The following is a 21,815-nucleotide window of genomic DNA, read 5'->3' on the forward strand; positions in this document are numbered from 1 at the left end:
GCCAGGGGATGGTCTGTGTTAATATAGCACCATGCCAGGGGATGGTCTGTGTTAATATAGCACCGTGCCAGGGGATGGTCTGTGTTAATATAGCACCATGCCAGGGGATGGTCTGTGTTAATATAGCACCGCGCCATGCCAGGGGATGGTCTGTGTTAATATAGCACCCTACCATGCCAGGGGATAGTCTGTGTTAATATAGCACCGTGCCAGGGGATGCCAGGGGATGGTCTGTGTTAATATAGCACCGTGCCAGGGGATGGTCTGTGTTAATATAGCACCATGCCAGGGGATGGTCTGTGTTAATATAGCACCATGCCAGGGGATGGTCTGTGTTAATATAGCACCGTGCCAGGGGATGGTCTGTGTTAATATAGCACCATGCCATGCCAGGGGATGGTCTGTGTTAATATAGCACCGTGCCAGGGGATGGTCTGGTCTGTGTTAATATAGCACCGTGCCAGGGGATGGTCTGTGTTAATATAGCACCGTGCCAGGGGATGGTCTGTGTTAATATAGCACCATGCCAGGGGATGGTCTGTGTTAATATAGCACCATGCCAGGGGATGGTCTGTGTTAATATAGCACCATGCCAGGGGATGGTCTGTGTTAATATAGCACCATGCCAGGGGATGGTCTGTGTTAATATAGCACCGTGCCAGGGGATGGTCTGTGTTAATATAGCACCGTGCCAGGGGATGGTCTGTGTTAATATAGCACCGTGCCAGGGGATGGTCTGTGTTAATATAGCACCGTGCCAGGGGATGGTCTGTGTTAATATAGCACCGTGCCAGGGGATGGTCTGTGTTAATATAGCACCGTGCCAGGGGATGGTCTGTGTTAATATAGCACCGTGCCAGGGGATGGTCTGTGTTAATATAGCACAGGGGATGGTCTGTGTTAATATAGCACCGTGCCAGGGGATGGTCTGTGTTAATATAGCACCGTGCCAGGGGATGGGGATGGTCTGTGTTAATATAGCACCGTGCCAGGGGATGGTCTGTGTTAATATAGCACCGTGCCAGGGGATGGTCTGTGTTAATGCCAGGGGATGGTCTGTGTTAATATAGCCGTGCCAGGGGATGGTCTGTGTTAATATAGCACCGTGCCAGGGGATGGTCTGTGTTAATATAGCACCGTGCCAGGGGATGGTCTGTGTTAATATAGCACCGTGCCAGGGGATGGTCTGTGTTAATATAGCACCGTGCCAGGGGATGGTCTGTGTTAATATAGCACCAGGGGATGGTCTGTGTTAATATAGCACCGTGCCAGGGGATGGTCTGTGTTAATATAGCACCATGCCAGGGGATGGTCTGTGTTAATATAGCACCATGCCAGGGGATGGTCTGTGTTAATATAGCACCATGCCAGGGGATGGTCTGTGTTAATATAGCACCGTGCCAGGGGATGGTCTGTGTTAATATAGCACCATGCCATGCCAGGGGATGGTCTGTGTTAATATAGCACCATGCCAGGGGATGGTCTGTGTTAATATAGCACCATGCCAGGGGATGGTCTGTGTTAATATAGCACCATGCCAGGGGATGGTCTGTGTTAATATAGCACCATGCCAGGGGATGGTCTGTGTTAATATAGCACCATGCCAGGGGATGGTCTGTGTTAATATAGCACCATGCCAGGGGATGGTCTGTGTTAATATAGCACCATGCCAGGGGATGGTCTGTGTTAATATAGCACCATGCCAGGGGATGGTCTGTGTTAATATAGCACCGTGCCAGGGGATGGTCTGTGTTAATATAGCACCATGCCAGGGGATGGTCTGTGTTAATATAGCATGGTCGATGCCAGGGGATGGTCTGTGTTAATATAGCACCATGCCAGGGGATGGTCTGTGTTAATATAGCACCGTGCCAGGGGATGGTCTGTGTTAATATAGCACCGTGCCAGGGGATGGTCTGTGTTAATATAGCACCGTGCCAGGGGATGGTCTGTGTTAATATAGCACCGTGCCAGGGGATGGTCTGTGTTAATATAGCACCGTGCCAGGGGATGGTCTGTGTTAATATAGCACCGTGCCAGGGGATGGTCTGTGTTAATATAGCACCGTGCCAGGGGATGGTCTGTGTTAATATAGCACCATGCCAGGGGATGGTCTGTGTTAATATAGCACCGTGCCAGGGGATGGTCTGTGTTAATATAGCACCATGCCAGGGGATGGTCTGTGTTAATATAGCACCGTGCCAGGGGATGGTCTGTGTTAATATAGCACCGTGCCAGGGGATGGTCTGTGTTAATATAGCACCATGCCAGGGGATGGTCTGTGTTAATATAGCACCATGCCAGGGGATGGTCTGTGTTAATATAGCACCATGCCAGGGGATGGTCTGTGTTAATATAGCACCATGCCAGGGGATGGTCTGGGTGGAAAATGAACGTTCCCCTCTTTGTAGCAGTCAGCAAGTAGTGTCTCTAGATTGTCCTTGAGGAGCTTGTTTTTGTATTTATTCCATGCATGGTTAGATTTAATATCCATGAGCTATTGTATTGTAATGACCCCTGGACAGGGATAAGCCATTGGGGCTTCAAATGCCTCTGCATTTGGGTAGGGTAAGGGTGGTGAGTTGGGGGAGAAGAGGATGAATGGGTAGTACAGATCAACTCAGTGGACGGGGGTCACGATATTAACTAATACAATGATGTCTTCATCAAGGCCTGCTTAGAGGCCATTGTTCCTCACTGATCGTCTCTCTAGCGATCCCAACCAGCATTAACATTCACCTGCCCTCAATGGAAACACCTTGAAGTTGCATCATTTGAGACTTATTTAATATGCCGTTCTCCCCTCATTCCTCCTCCTTTTCTTGATTTCTGGTTAAATCGTGCTCCAGATGTAACTTTGTATGTAGATCGGGTCTGCGTCCCTATTCAATATATAGTGCACTACTTTTGACCAGGGCCCATAGGTTCTGGTCAAAAGTCGTGTGCCTGTAGGGAATAGGGTGGCATTTGGGACACACTTGCCGCTTTTACTGTCAAAAGATATTGCCTCGCAAAACAGGGCACTGTCGGGAAGGATGAAAACAGGGCACTGTCGGGAAGGATGAAAACAGGGCAATGTCGGGAAGGATGAAAACAGGGCAATGTCGGGAAGGATGAAAACAGGGCACTGTCGGGAAGGATGAAAACAGGGCAATGTCGGGAAGGATGAAAACAGGGCAATGTCGGGAAGGATGAAAACAGGGCAATGTCGGGAAGGATGAAAACAGGGCAATGTCGGGAAGGATGAAAACAGGGCACTGTCGTGAAGGATGAAAACAGGACAATGTCGGGAAGGATGAAAACAGGGCACTGTCGGGAAGGATGAAAACAGGGCACTGTCGGGAAGGATGAAAACAGGGCACTGTCGGGAAGGATGAAAACAGGGCAATGTCGGGAAGGATGAAAACAGGGCACTGTCGGGAAGGATGAAAACAGGGAAATGTCGGGAAGGATGAAAATGGGGTTGTTTTATTGTTGCTGGGTGGTTCTGCCAGGAAAGGGGGATGGAGGACCAGGCCTGACCAGTAGCTGTCAATGTCATCTGTCTGTCTCCTCCTTCATAGGAACATATTCATATGGGCATCTGGTGTCCTTTAAGGCCCACACACACACACACACACACACACACACACACACACACACACACACACACACACACACACACACACACACACACACACACACACACACACACACACACACACACACGGGCATGGAAACACACACACACACACACACACACACACACACACACACACACACACACACACACACACACACACACACACACACACACACACACACACACACACACACACACACACACACGGGCATGGAAACACACACACACACACACATGGGCATGGAAACACACACACATACACACACACACACACACATTGGCATGGACACAGACATGCATTGGCATGGAAACACACACACACACGGGCATGGAAACACACACACATGGGCATGGATACACACACACACATGGGCATGGACACAAACACGCATTGGCATGGAAACACGCACACATACACACACACATTGGCATGGACACAAACACGCATTGGCATGGAAACACACACACAAGTTCACACTCTGGCACCCCCGATGCATTTGGGTATTGCTCATCACTCATGCACATGAGTGCACACACACATCGACTTGCAGAAACACACCCACCCACACACATTGTGTCATTCGCAGAGCAACAAGCTACTGTCATCGTGACACACAAACAGATACACACGGACACAATGCTGGGCCTGACAGTAAGATAAATGTGATAGAAAGGCATTCTCTAACTGTCCCAAGGCATATCTACTACTAACAGACCCCCCTCCTCCTGCCCCCTCTCTCACCCTAGTGGCCTCTCCTCCTCCTGCCCCCTCTCTCACCCTAGTGGCCTCCCCTCCCCCTGCCCCCTCTCTCACCCTAGTGGCCTCCCCTCCCCCTGCCCCCTCTCTAACCCTAGTGGCCACCCCTCCCCCTGCCCCCTCTCTCACCCTAGCGGCCTCCCCTCCCCCTGTCCTCCTCCCTGGACCTCACTACTGGGAGTCCTTTTAATTGAAAGTTCAAGTTTGACAACTGGGTGTTGGACATTGTTAGCACCAGCCTCCCAGCAGGTCCACACTCAGAGGAGAGGCAAGACAAGACCCAGATTAAAGCCTGTTGAAAAAACATATATTTTTCACCTGAACAGACCATGTGCTAAGAGGGAGTTCTGTCGAGGCAGGCGAGGTTCTGCTGCTCCATTTAAACCCACAAGTCAGGAGGAGAAAGAAGGGAGATGGAGGGATGGAAGGATGGGAGGGATGGAGGGAAGGAATGATGGAAAAGGGGAGGGATAGAGGGATGGAAGGGTGGAGGGATGGAAGGATGGAAAAAGGGAGAGATGGAAGAATGGAGAGGTGGAGGGATGGAGGGATGGAGGGATGGAGGGGGAAAAATAATAATAATTATTATTATTATTATTATTATTATTATATTATTATTATATTAAGAGGAGTGTTTGTTTACTGTTGAGCTGTTCTCCCAAATTTGTATACGCTGATTCATCTTTTCTTTAGTTGTGTGTGTGTGTGTGTGTGTGTGTGTGGGGGGGTGCTGTGTTTTAATGCTACCTGGTTACCTGAGGCCAGGCCATGGGTGTCTCCAACCTTGAAATAATAAAGATTGTGTGTGTGACTAACGTAACAGAGTGAGAGACAGAGAGGTGGGGAAAGTAGTGAGTGATATTTGGCAACTTGCCAGAGGCAGCTAGAGAAAAGGAGAGGTTGAAGGAGGGTGTGTATGTGCTGGTGACCTCAGCCACGGTAGAGCTGTGAAGATGACATCATGCACCAATTTGTAAGTCGCTCTGGATAAGAGCGTCTGCTAAATGACTTAAATGTAAATGTAAATGTAGATTGACTTAGAATAGTATGGCAGGTCAAGGCCTGCTATTGCAGTAGAGCCATATACACACTGAAGACATAGTATTACAGTAATACAGCCAGACCTGCTACTGCAGTAGAGCCATATACACACTGAAGACATAGTATTACAGTAATACAGCCAGACCTGCTACTGCAGTAGAGCCATATACACACTGAACACATAGTATTACAGTAATACAGCCAGACCTGCTACTGCAGTAGAGCCATATACACCCTGAACACATAGTATTACAGTAATACAGCCAGACCTGCTACTGCAGTAGAGCCATATACACACTGAACACATAGTATTACAGTAATACAGCCAGACCTGCTACTGCAGTAGAGCCATATACACCCTGAACACATAGTATTACAGTAATACAGCCAGACCTGCTACTGCAGTAGAGCCATATACACACTGAACACATAGTATTACAGTAATACAGCCAGACCTGCTACTGCAGTAGAGCCATATACACCCTGAACACATAGTATTACAGTAATACAGCCAGACCTGCTACTGCAGTAGAGCCATATACACACTGAACACATAGTATTACAGTAATACAGCCAGACCTGCTACTGCAGTAGAGCCATATACACCCTGAACACATAGTATTACAGTAATACAGCCAGACCTGCTACTGCAGTAGAGCCATATACACACAGAACACACATAGTACAGTAATACAGCCAGACCTGCTACTGCAGTAGAGCCATATACACACTGAACACATAGTATTACAGTAATACAGCCAGACCTGCTACTGCAGTAGAGCCATATACACCCTGAACACATAGTATTACAGTAATACAGCCAGACCTGCTACTGCAGTAGAGCCATATACACCCTGAACACATAGTATTACAGTAATACAGCCAGACCTGCTACTGCAGTAGAGCCATATACACCCTGAACACATAGTATTACAGTAATACAGCCAGACCTGCTACTGCAGTAGAGCCATATACACCCTGAACACATAGTATTACAGTAATACAGCCAGACCTGCTACTGCAGTAGAGCCATATACACCCTGAACACATAGTATTACAGTAATACAGCCAGACCTGCTACTGCAGTAGAGCCATATACACCCTGAACACATAGTATTACAGTAATACAGCCAGACCTGCTACTGCAGTAGAGCCATATACACCCTGAACACATAGTATTACAGTAATACAGCCAGACCTGCTACTGCAGTAGAGCCATATACACCCTGAACACATAGTATTACAGTAATACAGCCAGACCTGCTACTGCAGTAGAGCCATATACACACTGAACACATAGTATTACAGTAATACAGCCAGACCCATAGATATAAATACATACTGTATGACAACAGATATAGACTCAGCTTTTTATTAAGTGTGTGGGTCACAGGAGGCTGGTGAGGCTCATAATAATGTCTGGAATGGAGCAAATGGAATGGCATCAAACACCTGGAAACCATGGAAACCATTGGTTAGAAGTGTTTGAAACCATTCCACTAATTTCCCCCCAGTTACCAGGACCCTGTCCTCATCATGTGCCTCCAACCACCTGTGGTGTGTGTGTGTGTGTGTGTGTGTGGGGGGGGGTGGGTGTGTGTGTGTGTGGGTGGGTGTGTGTGCGTGCGTGTGCGTGTATGTGTGGTGTAAGGGATGTTAACCTGATGCAATCCTCTTTATAAACGCTGTCCACTATATTTAACTGTGCTGCATTGCATTGTCCTTCCAGAGATGTTGCTACAGGACTTGTTATGAGTCTGAAAGAACAACTTTCTCTTGGCTTTCTATCTCATGAGTTTGTTGTTATTCTGAGGCGTATTCTGACCGGCAGGGTGCTGATTTGATTACGGCGCCACGCGGCGCCTCGTCAGATCATGTCGCTGATAAAGAATGTCTGGGACCCCGACCTGCCCTGCTCACCCCGTCCGTGTTTGGAGGCCAGAGGGGTGAAGGGTAATTTGCATCGTCTCCCTGTCGCCCCTCGCATCTTGTATTCCTTCATTAGTGTTGTCCTTTAACGAGCGGATCAAACGTGAGGGTAATTATTAAATAGATCATATCTCTGCTGTAGCCGTGGCAACGGTCGCCGGGCAGGGAGGGAAGCGATGTTTGGAAGCTGGTGGATGATGAGTACTTTTGCTAGACCCTTGTGTGTGTTTGCGTTGTGTGTGTTTGTGTTGTGTGTGCATTCGCATTGCGTTGTGTGTTTCAGTTGTCTGTAGTGTGTGTGCAACAAAAATCTGCCGGTTTGACTTCAGTATTCAACGTTTGTCCAGGAGGGGGATAAACGTCAACAGTTAAGTTTAGATACGGGTTAAGGTTTGGGAAAGAACAGAAAAGAAACCATTGGCCCTATTCAGGGAAAGGGAAGGGAAGGGAAGGGAAAGGGAAAGGGAAAGGGAAGGGACAGGGAAGGGGGAAAGGGAAGGGAAGGGGGAAGGGAAGGGGGGAAAGGGAAGGGAAGGGGGGAAAGGGAAGGGAAGGGAAGGGAAGGGAAGGGAAGGGAAGGGAAGGGAAGGGGGAAAGGGAAGGGAAGGGGGGAAGGGAAGGGGAAAGGGGAAGGGAAAGGGAAAGGGAAAGGGAAGGGAAGGGAAGGGAAGGGAAGGGAAGGGAAGGGAAAGGAAGGGAAGGGAAGGGAAGGAGGAAAGGGAAGGGAAGGGAAGGGAAGGGGGAAGGGGGAAGGGAAGGGGAAGGGAAAGGGAAGGGAAGGGAAGGGAAGGGAAGGAAAGGAAGGGAAGGGAAGGGAAGGGAAGGGAAGGGAAAGGGAAAGGAAAGGGAAGGGAAGGGAAGGGAAGGGAAGGGAAGGGGGAAGGGGAAGGGAAGGGAAGGGGAAAGGAAGGGGAAAGAAAGGAAAGGAAAGGGAAGGGAAAGGGGAAAGGAAGGAAGGAAAGGAAAGGAAAGGAAAGGAAAGGAAAGGAAAGGGAAGGGAAGGGGAAAGGAAGGGGAAAGAAAGGAAAGGAAAGGGAAGAGAAGGGAAAGGGGAAAGGAAGGAAGGAAAGGAAAGGAAAGGAAAGGGAAGGGAAGGGGAAAGGAAGGGGAAAGAAAGGAAAGGAAAGGAAAGGGAAGGGAAGGGAAGGGAAAGGGGAAAGGAAGGAAGGAAAGGAAAGGAAAGGAAAGGAAAGGAAAGGGAAGGGAAGGGAAGGGGAAAGGAAAGGAAAGGAAAGGGAAGGGAAGGGGAAAGGAAAGGAAAGGAAAGGAAAGGAAAGGGAAGGGAAGGGAAGGGAAGGGGAAAGGAAAGGAAAGGAAAGGAAAGGGAAGGGAAGGGAAGGGGAAAGGAAGGGGGGAAAGGAAAGGAAAGGGAAGGGAAGGAAAGGGAAGGAAGGGAAGGGAAAGGGGAAAGGAAAGGAAGGAAAGGAAAGGAAAGGAAAGGGAAAGGAAAGGGAAGGGAAGGGAAGGGGAAAGAAAGGAAAGGAAAGGGAAGGGAAGGGAAAGGGGAAAGGAAGGAAGGAAGGAAAGGAAAGGAAAGGAAAGGAAAGGGAAGGGAAGGGAAGGGAAGGGGAAAGGAAGGGGAAAGAAAGGAAAGGAAAGGAAAGGGAAGGGAAGGGAAGGGAAGGGAAGGGAAAGGGGAAAGGAAGGAAGGAAAGGAAAGAAAGGAAAGGAAAGGAAAGGAAAGGGAAGGGAAGGGAAGGGAAGGGAAAGGGGAAAGGAAGGAAGGAAAGGAGGAAAGGAAAGGAAAGGAAAGGAAAGGGAAGGGAAGGGAAAGGAAAGGGAAGGGAAAGGGAAGGGAAAGGGGAAGGGAAAGGAAAGGGAAAGGAAAGGGAAGGGAAGGGAAAAGGAAAGGGAAAGGAAAGGAAAGGAAAGGAAAGGAAAGGAAAGGGAAGGGAAAGGGGAAAGGAAGGAAAGAAAGGAAAGGAAAGGAAAGGAAAGGGAAGGGAAGGGAAGGGAAGGGAAAGGGGAAAGGAAGGAAGGAAAGGAAAGGAAAGGAAAGGAAAGGGAAGGGAAGGGAAAGGGGAAAGGAAGGAAGGAAAGGAAAGGAAAGGAAAGGAAGGGAAGGGGGAAAGGAAGGGAAGGGAAGGGAAGGGAAAGGAAGGGAAGGGAAGGGAAAGGGAAAAGGAAAGGAAAGGGAAAGGAAAGGAAAGGAAAGGAAAGGGAAGGGAAGGGAAGGGGGAAAGGAAGGGAAGGGAAGGGAAAGGGGAAAGGAAGGGAAAGGGAAAAGGAAAGGGAAAAGGAAAGGAAAGGAAAGGAAAGGGAAGGGAAGGGAAGGGAAGGGAAAGGGGAAAGGAAGGGAAGGGAAGGGAAAGGGAAAAGGAAAGGGAAAGGAAAGGAAAGGAAAGGGAAAGGGAAGGAGGAACAACTGAATGCATTCAACAGAAATATGCAGTTGCTAACATATGCTTACACTACTGACATCCTGTACATGGTAGTTGATGTGCTGTGTCCCTGCTGGGACAGCCCTATCTGCACCACCACCACTGTACTGTACACAGTAGCCGTAACTCAGGGCCGGCTGTAAACCTATAAGAGCCATTGTGACTGGGATGCCCTTGAGTGAGATGGCTCCCTCGCAGTGTGACTAGGACACAGAGTTCCCATCACACACACAAGCACAAGCACATGCATACACACTAACACACACACACGTTAGTTCCCATCCACTTTCAATGGGGTTAGGGTGGTAGGTTGTAACTCGCCCCGCATCAAGGTCTACAGCAAGCAAATCAATTATGCAAATAACTTAAAGGTAAATGCTTTTGCTGGCATGGCTGCGTTAGCGGTGGCCTTGGGGTATGGGTGCTTGGCGGTGTGTGTGTGTGTGTGTGCGTGTGTGTAGAAAGCCTCCCTGGAGGTTTGAGTTATGAAACCCAGGTACCCTGATATGGGATCTGCACCTAAACAGCTCCACTGCCATTTCAAAATGAATCCCCATAGACATATATCTGGGAGAGGAGGGAGAGGGACCCGCTAGGCAGACGTCTGCAGCTATCCTCGCCCTGAGGTGCTGCCATACTACCATCTAGTTACTGCTACACCATACACTATCTATTTTGAGATTGTTAGAGCAAAGCTACGGTTGGTTGTGTGTGTGTGTGTGGGTAGGGGGATTGTGACATCGACTGAATCATGCTTCTGGCATCTCTGACATCGCACACAATCAAGTGCGCACACACATGCATGCAAACACACACACGTGCACGCAAACACACACACACACTACTACAACGGAACACAAAGGGCGTTGATTAAAGCCCATCAATTGTAGTGGAGAAGGAGAAAGGTAAGGGCCTCCACATTGATTCTCTGCTAAAGGGACATAAAGAGAGAATAACTGTCCCACAATCAGCGTCACACCTTCAGCAGGGGGCAATTACACTGGCATAAGGTCAGCTAATCCCTGGTTTACACACACACACACAGACAGACTTTCTCAAAAACTCTCTCTCTCTCTCTCTCTCTCTCTCTCTCTCTCTCTCTCTCTCTCTCTCTCTCTCTCTCTCTCTCTCTGCCGGTCGATAAGGCGGCAGGGTCCATCGGTCACCAGTGTACACGTGAGCAGACTTTTGAATGATCACTTAGCATGCGTCTTGTAGAAAAGAAACTGACAGATTAGGGAGAAAAGAGGTGTTCTGAGGAGTGAAGCTGGTGATGCTGGTTGGAAATGGAGGGAGAACGTGATGAGCTAGTGGTTTGGCAGGGCTGATTGTGACAGAGATTGGATATGTTTAGAGAGAGACTCTCTCTCTCCTCCTCAGTGTGTAGAAATTCATCAGGCACTCTGATAGATGAGAGTGCATAAAGGGACATGTGGGGAGTAAATCTAACACACACACACACACACGCACGCACGCACGCACGCACGCACGCACGCACGCACGCACGCACGCACGCACGCACGCACACACACACACACACACACACACACACACACACACACACACACACACACACACACACACACACACACACACACACACACACACACACACACACACACACACACACACAGCTCTATCAGTGAGGGTTAGTGAATGGTCAGAGACTGCACCATGGAATAAATCCTACATGGCACCCTATCCCCTGTATAACAGGCTATTCCCTATGGGCCCTGGGAAAAGTAGTGCACTATATAGGAATTAGGGGGACATTTGTGACGCAGGCACGGAGAAAACACACAAACACGGGGAGGGAGAGAGATCAGAGCTCACTGAGCAACATCATAAAGCTGGTGTTCTGATTCTGTCACCATGAGAGATTTACACACACACACACACACACAGTACACACACACTTCCATCACCTCTCTGACACACACACAAACACGCACACACACACACTAAGCCCCATGTGCTGCCTATTCAACGTCATCTCATGACAAAGTGTGACACAGAAGAATGCTGTATTTTCTCATCCTTCCCTCAATCACAAATGTCTTACCTTCTCCAGTTAATATGACCTTTCTCTCCTCTCGCTCCCTCCTGCACATCTTTAGACTGATCCCTGACCTTTTGGTACATAAATAAACCTATGTACAGGCATGGAGCCACGCTGGAGTAAAGCTGTTCCTAGTCACCGCTTCCCATGTTGGCTTCATTAGCACACAGCCACACAGAGTACAGTAAAATGCCTACAAGCAGCCTGTAATGTTGTTATCTGGCCTGTAGGGGGAGGCCTCACCAGGGAGGGATGTTGTGAGGAACAATGCCAGTGCTCGTTGGCATAAATAAGGCGAGGATTGCACCCCAATCATCTCTTATTTCTCCCAAAATGTGTACTTTATCACTCTCCTTCATGGGGTTTGAAAGGAAAAGAGTGTCTACTTCCAGTCAAAAGTAGTGCACTATACAGGGAATAGGCTGACATTTTGGATGCAAACACTGAATTTATGCATTTCCATCCTCCTCTTTCTGTCCAGAGACAGAGACCCCCACAGAACAACAAGCAACAGTGAAGTGGTGATGCCAGACAGGCAGCATGGTGGCGGAGAGGAGAGGAGAGGAGAGGAGAGGAGAGGAGAGGAGGACTTTGTCAGCAGAAGGTGATCTGCCAGTAAACCGAATAGAGGGGAGAGAGAGTTGTGAAGAGGGCTGTGAGCATCTGTAGTCACAACATGAGCTCCTAGGAGAAGGCCAGAATGGAGAGGACAGAAGAGAGGCTGGACCAGGTCCACACACACACCTGCTCTGCTGGTCCGGCAGAGTTGGTCCGTTGGGTTTGAGGGACGTGACGGAGGGATGCGTTGTTGTAGGTAGTGGACAGATGTTGTAGGTAGTGGTCTTAGATGGTGTAGGTAGTGGTCTTAGATGGTGTAGGTAGTGGTCTTAGATGGTGTAGGTAGTGGTCTTAGAGGGTGTAGGTAGTGGTCTTAGAGGGTGTAGGTAGTGGACTTAGAGGGTGTAGGTAGTGGACTTAGATGGTGTAGGTAGTGGACTTAGATGGTGTAGGTAGTGGTCTTAGATGGTGTAGGTAGTGGACTTAGATGGTGTAGGTAGTGGACTTAGATGGTGTAGGTAGTGGACTTAGATGGTGTAGGTAGTGGACTTAGATGGTGTAGGTAGTGGACTTAGATGGTGTAGGTAGTGGACTTAGATGGTGTAGGTAGTGGACTTAGATGGTGTAGGTAGTGGACTTAGATGGTGTAGGTAGTGGACAGATGTTGTAGGTATTGGTCTTAGATGGTGTAGGTAGTGGTCTTAGATGGTGTAGGTAGTGGTCTTAGATGGTGTAGGTAGTGGACTTAGATGGTGTAGGTAGTGGTCTTAGATGGTGTAGGTAGTGGCTTTAGATGGTGTAGGTAGTGGACTTAGATGGTGTAGGTAGTGGACTTAGATGGTGTAGGTAGTGGTCTTAGATGGTGTAGGTAGTGGACTTAGATGGTGTAGGTAGTGGTCTTAGATGGTGTAGGTAGTGGACTTAGATGGTGTAGGTAGTGGACTTAGATGGTGTAGGTAGTGGACTTAGATGGTGTAGGTAGTGGCTTTAGATGGTGTAGGTAGTGGCTTTAGATGGTGTAGGTAGTGGACTTAGATGGTGTAGGTAGTGGACTTAGATGGTGTAGGTAGTGGACTTAGATGGTGTAGGTAGTGGTCTTAGATGGTGTAGGTAGTGGACTTAGATGGTGTAGGTAGTGGTCTTAGATGGTGTAGGTAGTGGTCTTAGATGGTGTAGGTAGTGGACTTAGATGGTGTAGGTAGTGGTCTTAGATGGTGTAGGTAGTGGACTTAGATGGTGTAGGTTGTGGACTTAGATGGTGTAGGTAGTGGACTTGGATGGTGTAGGTAGTGGACTTAGATGGTGTAGGTTGTGGACTTAGAGGGTGTAGGTAGTGGACTTAGATGGTGTAGGTAGTGGACTTAGATGGTGTAGGTTGTGGACTTAGATGTTGTAGGTTGTGGACTTAGATGTTGTAGGTTGTGGACTTAGATGGTGTAGGTAGTGGACTTAGATGGTGTAGGTTGTGGACTTAGATGGTGTAGGTTGTGGACTTAGATGGTGTAGGTAGTGGACTTAGATGGTGTAGGTAGTGGACAGATGTTGTAGGTATTGGTCTTAGATGGTGTAGGTAGTGGACTTAGATGGTGTAGGTAGTGGACTTAGATGGTGTAGGTAGTGGACTTAGATGGTGTAGGTAGTGGACTTAGATGGTGTAGGTATTGGTCTTAGATGGTGTAGGTAGTGGACTTAGATGGTGTAGGTAGTGGACTTAGATGGTGTAGGTAGTGGACTTAGATGGTGTAGGTAGTGGACTTAGATGGTGTAGGTAGTGGACTTAGATGGTGTAGGTTGTGGACTTAGATGGTGTAGGTAGTGGACTTAGAGGGTGTAGGTAGTGGACTTAGATGGTGTAGGTAGTGGACTTAGATGGTGTAGGTAGTGGACTTAGATGGTGTAGGTAGTGGACTTAGATGGTGTAGGTAGTGGTCTTAGATGGTGTAGGTAGTGGACTTAGATGGTGTAGGTAGTGGACTTAGATGGTGTAGGTTGTGGACTTAGAGGGTGTAGGTAGTGGACTTAGATGGTGTAGGTAGTGGACTTAGAGGGTGACTTAGATGGTGTAGGTAGTGGACTTAGATGGTGTAGGTAGTGGACTTAGATGGTGTAGGTAGTGGACTTAGATGGTGTAGGTATTGGTCTTAGATGGTGTAGGTAGTGGACTTAGATGGTGTAGGTAGTGGACTTAGATGGTGTAGGTAGTGGTCTTAGAGGGTGTAGGTAGTGGACTTAGATGGTGTAGTGGACTTAGATGGTGTAGGTAGTGGACTTAGATGGTGTAGGTAGTGGACTTAGATGGTGTAGGTAGTGGACTTAGATGGTGTAGGTAGTGGACTTAGATGGTGTAGGTAGTGGACTTAGATGGTGTAGGTAGTGGACTTAGATGGTGTAGGTAGTGGACTTAGATGGTGTAGGTAGTGGACTTAGATGGTGTAGGTAGTGGACTTAGATGGTGTAGGTAGTGGACTTAGATGGTGTAGGTAGTGGACTTAGATGGTGTAGGTTGTGGACTTAGATGGTGTAGGTAGTGGACTTAGATGGTGTAGGTAGTGGACTTAGATGGTGTAGGTAGTGGACTTAGATGGTGTAGGTAGTGGACTTAGATGGTGTAGGTAGTGGACTTAGATGGTGTAGGTAGTGGACTTAGATGGTGTAGGTAGTGGACTTAGATGGTGTAGGTAGTGGTAGAGTGGACTTAGATGGTGTAGGTAGTGGACTTAGATGGTGTAGGTAGTGGACTTAGATGGTGTAGGTAGTGGACTTAGATGGTGTAGGTAGTGGACTTAGATGGTGTAGGTAGTGGACTTAGATGGTGTAGGTAGTGGACTTAGATGGTGTAGGTAGTGGACTTAGATGGTGTAGGTAGTGGACTTAGATGGTGTAGGTAGTGGACTTAGATGGTGTAGGTAGTGGACTTAGATGGTGTAGGTAGTGGACTTAGATGGTGTAGGTAGTGGACTTAGATGGTGTAGGTAGTGGACTTTGAGGGTGTAGGTAGTGGACTTAGATGACTGGCACACTTTTATTGACTGGTGCAGTTGGCAAACATTTTTAGGCCAGTGGTTCAACCGAAAATATATTTTTTTGCCCAGAAAGATCCTTATGTGGCTAGTAAAGAAATGGTCCGGTGTGCTAGAAAATGCCAGGGCTGATTTCTGGCCCCAGTCCGCCCCTGGTCAATCAGGTTTCAGGATGCTGCTAGGCTGACTGGCCTGACATCCTATCGGGTGTTCTCTAATTGAGCCTGTCACTAATCTGTCTTGTACCCTATCTCCTTCTTGACTCCCATCAGGTCTCATTATACTAATTAACTACCATCCCCAGGTAGATAGTTTAAAACAACAGGATACCTGCCTATCAGCTCTGAAACCACATACCACAGATATAGGATCTCAATTTGAGCCAGTATGCCACAGCAGGAAAATAATCATGCATCAACAGTAAATATGAATTATTTTGTGGATTATAATTAATATTCTTTTTTGTAGGGGTTGATAACTTTTTTCGTAAGGGAAAATCAAGTCTGAAATTTCAAAGTGGAAATTACAAACTTCAGAAGCCTTTTTGAACCTCAACTTACTGTACATGTTTTACATTTCCTGCATTGAGGGGAAGTTCTCCTGCAACAGGGTGATCAAATTAATATCCTACATCTGTAATGAACTACCTACCATCCCCAGGTAGAGAACCTAAAACAACAGGATACCTCCCCAACGAACACAGACAGGCAATAAGGGATTCAATTACGCAAAAAAATACCCAGAGAAGCACTATACATCATTTTTAAGATTCATAAAACATCAAATAATTATACAAGGAATTTTTGAAGTTAAATGTGGTCTTTGCCGTACATGAGAACCTATCAAGAAACATTTTCAAAATACTGTAAACATTAAAGTGGTCTTGGCCGTACACAGGCAGGTAGCAGGGTATAAGTAATAGGGTATAGGGCCCACTGGGTTAAGGGTCCACTACTTTTCTGACAAACTAGAGGGGGGAAACCTCTTGTCCCAAATGCCACCCTATGCCCTATATAGTGCACTACTTGTGGACTACACAGGGAATAGGGTGCCATTTGGAACACAGACCAAGTTTGCAAGCTTGGGTTATTAGTTTGACCCTCTGTCAGATTCCAGTGTGTAGTTCTGCAAAACAAGGTACCCAGGGGCCCGAGATACTGTATGGGTTTAGGTGCTGTAGTTGAACATCATCTCTCGCTGTGTGTTTCTGTGTGTTCATGACAAACACTGGAGCTCGGCTGGCCGCACTAAATCTGAAGGATTACTGGGCGGTTGACCGCACAGGGAGATAGGCTGGCAGGTCAAAACCACTGGACCGGACACACACACCACCACACACACAAAAGCACACGCACACACACAACATAGGAATGTTTATCTAGGAGTGGCTCAGTGAGGTCCTGGTTGGCTCAGTTGGAAGAGCGTGACATGCAATGCCAGAATTATGGTTTTGATTCCTGGCTGTGGCCACCACTTTATCTAATGTATAAACACATTACTATAGGTCGCTTTGGACAAAAGTGTTAAATGCAGTAGAAATGAATACAAATATGTGTTGTGTGTAGTGTTCTAAGTCTTTATCAGAAGTAAAGAACTGTCCACTGCAGGGTCATTCCACGCCAGCCCAGCGGGAAATATTTCTGGCATCTCAGATTGTTCTGGGAATTCTCACATAGAAACTTCATTGGGTGAAAGAATGTTTAACATGGTTTTTGCATTTGTATCACAAAACATATATTTTTTGAAAATCATGATGAAAGTAGCCACTTTAGGCCCTTGTTAGACCTAGACATCTGACCTAGACAGATACAGACAACATCATGGTGTCATCATACTCTTTATAATGTGATCTAACTGATGGAATATGTCCAGACTCTGACTTACACATTCACATTCATTTATTCAACACTATAAATATTAATATTTACCCATTTTGATTTATCTTATTTTTAAGACATATGGTTTGGAACAAAATACTCTTGAAACAAATCAAACTTCCAGAGTGGTTCTCTGGTACTTTTAATGACATGACCCATTTTACTGTGTACATAGACATTGATATTCAGCAAATGACTAGCAGCAGGAGTTTGAATCCATTCACTGCGTTGGTGGTGCTCATAATATTGATCAAATCTCTGGAAATGGGATGTACTTGTAGAGTTTATTGTTCCAAACAATATGTCTTAAAATGAACACAATGAAAAAGGGTAGTTTTGAGATATTCATATGAATTTTTATATGTTGAATAAATGATTGTGAACATTTGTATTTCAGAGTCTAGACATATTCAAGACATTAGAGCACACTATGGAGTTTAATAACACCAATATGTTTTCTATCATGTACAATATACGGATCGTAAGGTCTTGCAGAGGGTTCCTGAGTGGCGCAGAGGTCTTAGGCACTGCATCTCAGTGCTTGAGGTGTCACTACAGACTACAGTGATACCAGCCTGGTTCGAATCCAGGCTGTGATTGTGAGTCCCATAGGGTGGTGCACAATTAGCCCAGCATCGTTTGGCTGGTGTAGGCCGTCATTGTAAATAAGATTTCTCTTAAAGGATTGGACCCTTAAAAAAAAAAAAATCTTTGACAATTTGAAATGCAAGAGAAAGGTCATAAACTATTATTCCAGCACAGACACTATTTAGATTTTGGCCACTAGATGGCAGCAGTTTATATGCAACGTTTTAGGATGATCCAATGGACCATTTCATATCTGTTCAAAATGTTGTATCAAGACTACCGATCCCGTAGAGGTTAACTGACTTGCCTAGTTAAATAAAGGTTTTAAAAAAAATCATAATTGCAGGAGAACTGTAGGTCTTAAAAGGGCCTAAAATTGCCAATTTCTCAATGTTTTGTGATCTCAGACACCAAAATATTTCCCTCTCCTGCCCTGCAGTAATGTCTGTTTTTATAGCTTGTATGGTGTGTAATAGTTCCATGATTACAATCTGGTGTGATATCATGTGTGACAGAAAACAAACACACACACACACACAGCTGTTACTCACACTGTTAAAGACATGGAGAATGTGAGCCTGGTGAGCATTGAGTCATGTAATCCTTAACTGTGCAGTACTCAGTCGTGAAAAATTCTCAGATAATGAGTCTAGAATCATGGCTGTTTATCAGTTTCACGGGGCCACGAGGATTCAGGCAAACACATTGTATTACATCTTCTCCCCGTGCTACACACACACACGATTATTTATAAGAGCCTCACAAACACACACTTACTCACAGTGAGACGTAGCCTACTTTCCTCGACAACCAGTTCCGTCTCCCTCCTTTTAAAATCATCAAACCAATTCTCTTCAGCATCCGTTCTCTGACTGAAAGGAATCGGTGTCCTCCTTCCCAAGTTTCTGTCACGCGGAGCGGAGCAGGTGAACCCAAGAGCAGACTCAGATGAGGAGACGGGATGAGGTAACCAAGGTATTTATTGAAACACAGGGGGAAGATGGAGTGCAGGCCAGGGGAAGCTCGGGTGGGTTGCAGGAAACCAGGTGCTGAGGCTGGGGCGAGGGGAGTTGGGACTGGGTAAGCAGGTCCTGAGGCTGGGGCGAGGGGAGTTGGGACTGGGTAAGCAGGTCCTGAGGCTGGGGCGAGGGGAGTTGGGACTGGGTAAGCAGGTCCTGAGGCTGGGGCGAGGGGAGTTGGGACTGGGTAAGCAGGTCCTGAGGCTGGGGCGAGGGGAGTTGGGACTGGGTAAGCAGGTCCTGAGGCTGGGGCGAGGGGAGTTGGGACTGGGTAAGCAGGTCCTGAGGCTGGGGCGAGGGGAGTTGGGACTGGGTAAGCAGGTCCTGAGAGGAATCCAAGGATGCAGTGGAGTGGGGGGGTCCAGGACAGTGAAGCATGACTGACGAGACGTGGGACTGAAGACACGGACCAGAGTCAGAGCAGAAGAGGAAAACATCGTCAAGCACAGGAAAACAGACACAACACGAGAACAGGATCTAAGCAGGAAGTAACAGCTACAAAAATGGAGACTGACTGAGCAAAGATTACAATCTGGCAGCGTGGAAGTGGCAAGGCTGAGTATTTGTAGAGGTCTTGATTATGGAACAGGTTGCAGCTGGTGGGGATCTGCTCCGCCTCCAGCATACCTGTGTCCGCCCATACAATCACTCACACACACACACACACAAAGAGGAAAAGGGAGAGAGCACTGTGGGAGTGGCGGCAGGTTAGGGAGACACAGGATGAGCAGTAGAGGGCGTGGCAGGCGCAGATGTAACAGTTTCCCTGGCCAACTACCAACTGCCTTAAACCTTGTTTAAGGCGTTAATTGGATATGGAAATGAGAGTGATTACATAGTACAGTACACACTTAGAAACCTACCACAGGGGAGGTTCATCAGGGAAACTTGGGAAGGAGACACTGCTTTTCAGTCAGATAACGGATGCTGAAGTGAGTTTGTTTGATGATAGCCTGTGCAGGGCTACTTCAGCCTAGGAGGTTTGATTTTCTCAAACATCTGATGTGGAGCGAGGGGGTGGGGGAGGGGATGGACAGGAGGCAGGGAGAGAAAAAGTGAGAAGTTGTCAATAGTATCTGATCTTAAATTGAACTGTTTCTCACAGCAGGAAAATAATCCTGCAGCAACAGGAACTGTGAATTATTGTTTGACTTATAATTAATGGACATTAATTACACACATACAACCTTGTATAACTAACCATGTGGGAACACACAATTCAGTTCCATTCAAAATCCTATTTTCCCTAACCCCTAAACCTAACCCTTACCCTAATCCTAACCTTGACCTAGTCTTAACACGAGAACCTAACCTTAACACCCCCAAGTATAGTTAAACATGTCCACACATGCGCACGTGCACACACACACACACACACACACACACACACACACACACACACACACACACACACACACACACACACACACACACACACACACACACACACACACACACACACACACACACACACACACACACACACACACAGCAGCTGCATTATTATTTAGAAGCTTCTCACAAACACACACTTACTCACAGTGAGACGTAGCCTACTTTCCTCGACAACCAGTTCCGTCTCCCTCCTTTTAAAATCATCAAACCAATTCTCTTCAGCATCCGTTATCTGACTGTAAAGAAGCAGTGTCCTCCTTCCCAAGTTTCCCTGGCCAACTTCCTCCTGCCTTAGACCTTGTTTGAGGTGTTAATTGGATATGAAAATGACAGTGATTACATAGGACAGTACAGTACACACCTAGAAACCGACCACAGGGGAGGTTCATCAGGGAATCTTGGGAAGGAGACACTGCTTCTTTACAGTCAGATAACGGATGCTGAAGTGAGTTTGTTTGAGGATTTATTTATTTTTCCTATATACTTTACCCCCTTTTTCGTGATATCCAATTACGATCCAATTTTGATCTTGTGTCATCGCTGCAACTCCCCAAAGGGCTCGGGAGAGGCGAAGGTCGAGACATGTGTCCTCCGAAACATGTTCCGCCAAACCCCCCTTTTCTGCACCTGCCCGTTGGGGATGCAGTGCCTTAGACCGCTGTGTCACTCGGTAGGCCCCAAGTCGGACATTTTAAAGTGGAAATTACAAACTTTAGACGTCTTTTTAAACTCAAATACACTACAAGTTTGTATTTCCTTCGACAACAGTTTGATCAAATTAAGATCCTACATGTGTACCTTTTGCACACACACATGCAAGCACGCACACACACCCACTCTTGTGACAGCAAATTTGAATTAGCCACAAATCTGCACTGTCTGCCTCTCTACCCGTAAGTTGAGTTACAGCAGCTACTGCTATGACCTTTTAAAATATGTATTGATTTGTTTAATGCGACTTACCGTGTGTGCTCAAACTCTGCCGAATGTCATCGCGTGAAATGGAAGCAAGTTGAAACCCGTATCGATTGAGGAAACATGTTACATAATTGACATGTCTGGTGTGACAGGACGAGTGCACTAGTCAGGGAACTGAACATATGACTTTTCCTCTGGACCATACAACCCGATGTCTGCTAGGCAGGTCGCACATGATACGAAAGACCGCAAAAGACGACAATCTTTCAAAGAACAAAATTGGTCATCCCTTTGTCAGTTTTTAAAGTAACGCTCCAGAACATTTGTATTATTCCAGCCAGTAGTTTTGAAAGCCTCAGTCCAAAACGGGTCCCCGCTTTCTGTGTACTACGTCATCCAATGTTGTACTATGTCATCCAAATGTGTACTACGTCATACATTTCATTATGTTACGTCCTGCAAAGAACTGTCAAATAATAATGTTTTGCAATTCGTATGATATGTTACCAATCAAATTATATTTTTTTACGAATTTGTTGAGCTTAAGATCCCGGACTGCGTCTTTAACAGATACATTGACAGTTTGGTAATTTAGCAGACGCTCTTATCCAGAGCGACTTTACACTCAGTGCATTCAACTAAGGTAGATAA

General features: G+C 46.8%; 1 protein-coding gene and 2 long non-coding RNA genes across 4 annotated transcripts in view; all 3 read left to right on the forward strand.

Moving 5' to 3' along the window:
* Positions 1-21,815, forward strand: part of LOC127923913 (zeta-sarcoglycan) — a 369,996-nt gene that overhangs the window by 202,423 nt on the left and 145,758 nt on the right. The window lies entirely within an intron of this gene.
* On the forward strand, positions 12,759-13,581 carry LOC127923916 (uncharacterized). Its single transcript, XR_008116103.1, has 3 exons — positions 12,759-12,799; positions 13,040-13,127; positions 13,436-13,581. It is a non-coding gene; the product is annotated as an uncharacterized LOC127923916 (long non-coding RNA).
* LOC127923917 (uncharacterized) lies at positions 14,061-15,658 on the forward strand. Its single transcript, XR_008116104.1, has 3 exons — positions 14,061-14,115; positions 14,160-14,181; positions 15,342-15,658. It is a non-coding gene; the product is annotated as an uncharacterized LOC127923917 (long non-coding RNA).

This window comes from Oncorhynchus keta, unplaced genomic scaffold, assembly GCF_023373465.1.
Source record: "Oncorhynchus keta strain PuntledgeMale-10-30-2019 unplaced genomic scaffold, Oket_V2 Un_contig_3376_pilon_pilon, whole genome shotgun sequence".
NCBI lineage: Eukaryota > Metazoa > Chordata > Actinopteri > Salmoniformes > Salmonidae > Oncorhynchus > Oncorhynchus keta.